The following is a 3,679-nucleotide window of genomic DNA, read 5'->3' on the forward strand; positions in this document are numbered from 1 at the left end:
AAACTTTTGCAAAAAGGGAAGCTTGTGTAAAGATTGGGACAATGACACAAAATTGATTCTATTTGGGAAGACACTTCATAGGCATGTCTCTGAAAGGTACTACTGGTGTCAGAAATGTCTAATTATATATCCCCACTCTACCACTTCAAGCTGTGGGATAACAAAATAATATTTATTATTTTCATGCAAACATGTTATCGGCACATATTAATGGGGACCTGTGTGACATTTTCATATGTATGTACAGCACATATTGATCATATCTACTTGCCCTACTTCCACTCTCCCCAACATGTCTGCATGCTTTCTAATCCTTAGTAATCATTCTGACAGTTTTAGAACATGTGGTGCTTGTTTTTCTGTTTGACTTATTTCATTTAACTTACTGTCCTCCATTTCCATTCATTTTGCTGAAAATGACTGCATTTAATTCTACTTTATGGCTGAAAGTAATGTGTTCTATATACAACACATATTCTTTATCAGTTCTTCAGCTGTTGTGCACATGTGCCTATTTCCAATCTTAGCTACTGTGAATAATGCCACAATAAGCATAAAAATACAAGACCTTCTTTTGTGTTCTTATTTCATTTCTTTGACTCAGGAGTTGTATAGCTGGGCTGAATGGTAGTTCTTTATTTAGGATTTTGAATATCTCCATACTGTTCTCCATAGTGGCTGTACTAATCTATACCCCACCAACAATGTATAGGGGAGTACCTTTCCCTCCACACTAGCTTTTGTTTGTGTATTTTTGACAATACCCTTTCTAACTTGAATGAGATGGTTTCTCATGGTAGTTTTGATACTTGTAATCTGCCTTAATTAAAAAGTTTTTCTCTGTAAAGAAAAATTAAAGGATCATTGTTACTATCAGATGACGTTAAATTTCCCTTGAAGGTGGAAATTGTGTACATTTTCAGCAACCTTCCAGCTCCGCACTTGGATTTGGATTAATCCTCAATTCAGCTTTCTTCTTTGTGTTTTCTCCTACAGGTTTGGGAAGCATAAGAAAAACAGATGAATAAGGGTTTGAAGAATGAGAAACCATACAGAAATAACAGGGTTTATCCTCCTGGGATTGTCACATGATCCAAAGCTCCAGGTGATGATCTTTGTCTTCCTCTTCATCACCTACATGCTCAGCATCACTGGGAACATGATCATCATCATGCTCCCCCTGCTGGATTCCCACCTCCAGACCCCAATGTATTTCTTTCTCAAGAATTTCTCCTTATTAGAAGTTTCATTCACAACTGTAAGTGTACCCAAGTTCCTGGGCACCATTATTTCAGGAGACAAAACCATTTCCTTTAATGACTGTATAGCTCAGTTGTTTTTTTTCATTCTCTTTGGAGTCACTGAATTTTACTTTCTGGCTGCCATGTCTTATGATCATTACATTGCCATCTGCAAGCCATTATATACCTTAACAAAATCATTTAAGTAAAAGAATTGCATTAAGTTAAAATGTCAAAACAAAGGAAAAATTCCATAATTTATTGGGTTTGAATATGAAGGATAGGTATGATGTCACACCACTTTAGCAGGGACTCATTTGCTCTGCCTGGTTTTCACACAAAGCCTGCTTCCAACTTCTAGTGCAGAAACTTCAGTACAGAAAAGATTGCTTCTCTTTTTCATCCAAGTTTTAATACAATAAAATATTTTAAAAATTATGTCCACTGTTATGAAACAATATGAAAGGAAATCCTCTTTATGGTTCATACAACTCAATTCACATATCTATTAGTGCCGCACCTGTATTTCTGTGTTCTGAAGTACCCTGTTAGAATCAACTTTAGGCAGATTTTTGCCGTTTTTGTGTGGATGTGTTTCTTTAAGAACCCAGGATAATTCATACCTCATTACTGGATGTTCCAATACCCATCAGAAGGACTTTTCTTGATCAGCAATTATAGCCTTCTGCTAAGTATATGCTAAATAATGTGAAGATTACAAAAAGACCATGGTTGAAAGACATTGCTAGTTTCAAATATTGTGAAATTTCCTGTCCAGGTTGTGGAGCAAATGTAGCATTTTTGGGAAATTATCAGCCAACTGCTATGGCTATTATGGAATGGGAGTGTATTCAAACTCTTCTTGAAATTTGTTCTTATTGATGTTAAATAATTGCTAAGTAGTTACCAACAATTCATTGTAATGTAGATGTTAGATGTCAAAAATAGTGGCACACTGAAGCTGAGGCTATAGCTCAGTGTAGAGTAGTGGCTTACTATGCAGAAGACCCTTGGTTGGATCCCCAGCATCACAAAAAAAGTAAAATAAAATTGTAGAAAAAAGAATAATGATACATTGAACCAACTTTAATAGAAAATACAGTGCCACTATTTTTAACTTCCAGTTTTTCAGTCAGAGAAAACCAGTGTTTTTATCATTACCTTATGATTTCTATTATTTATCACATATATTTATTTACCAAAAAAATGGGAAATTATGGCTTAGTTTCTAAGCTTATAACTTTGTAGGAATAAAATTTATGTGTTGGTTTGTAGTTTGATTTTTGAGGGGTGTTTTTCTGATACAAAAAGAAATGGTTCTAGTTGTTGCTCTTTCTTTCCAACACACAAAGTGGTGGGTGTTGAGTGCTATTGAATATGGCTTATTTCATTTTGTTTTCTTATTCACATGTAAGTGTTCTTCATATATTCTGGATTCTAATGTGTTGCAAATAGCTTCTCCTCCTATATGACTCATCTTTTCATCATATGGTGCCTTTTGATGAAGAGAAGTTCTTAATTTGTCAAACTTGTCTGTTATTTCCCTGTTTTTGTTTCTTATATATAAGAAACCTTTCTTTTGTGTCTAAGAATTCTTCCTTTCCCTCAGTAGACCAATATACTTCTCTGTCTTTCTGAATTTTACCTTAAACACTTGTTAAACATAATTGAAAACAATATTTGTGGATGGTCCAATTTCATATTTGTTCCCTACATGGCAACCTAAATGTCTGAGTATCATTTATCAAATTGTCACTTTCCCACCTTCCATTTTCCAAGAGCATGTCAGCTCATTCCCAAGTGATCTAATCCATAGTCACTATGTTTCTCTTGTCATCAATAAAAAATGACATCATTTAAATGGCTCAGTTTTGTTAGTCATAGATTGCTCCACCTTTTCAGGTTGTCTTGACTGTTCATAACTCTTTCTTTTTAAAATTAATTTGAGACTTTCCACACCCCTTCCACTGACCCCAAACTTGTGGTATTGGCTTGAAAGCTTTTGATTGGAAATATATTTGACTACATTTATTAACATGAGGGAAATTTGGAGTCATCCAATCCATGAATATAATACATTTTCCAGGTTGTTTTATGAAATCTTTTGTCCCTGAGAGGAAAAGTAAGTAGTATTTCCAGAGCCTGAAGCATCAGTAAAAAGTCAAGATCCTGAGGTATTGGATCCTTTCATATTTTGTGAGGAAGTATAAAAGCATGTTGATAAGCAAAATTAAGAAGTTCTCCAGGCTGTCCTGTAAAGTTAGCCAATGCATTTTGCCACATGGTGTCAGTATGCTGTAAGCAAGCTTGTAAGCAGTTGTACAGTACAAAAATATCCCATGGTTATTAATTGGGTTACCATATTATAGTAAGGGGTAATGACTCTAGCACAGGAGTGAGGTAAATGTAGTCACTCTTAACATTCCCTGATACTGCCA

This window comes from Castor canadensis, chromosome 8, assembly GCF_047511655.1.
Source record: "Castor canadensis chromosome 8, mCasCan1.hap1v2, whole genome shotgun sequence".
Classification (NCBI taxonomy): domain Eukaryota; kingdom Metazoa; phylum Chordata; class Mammalia; order Rodentia; family Castoridae; genus Castor; species Castor canadensis.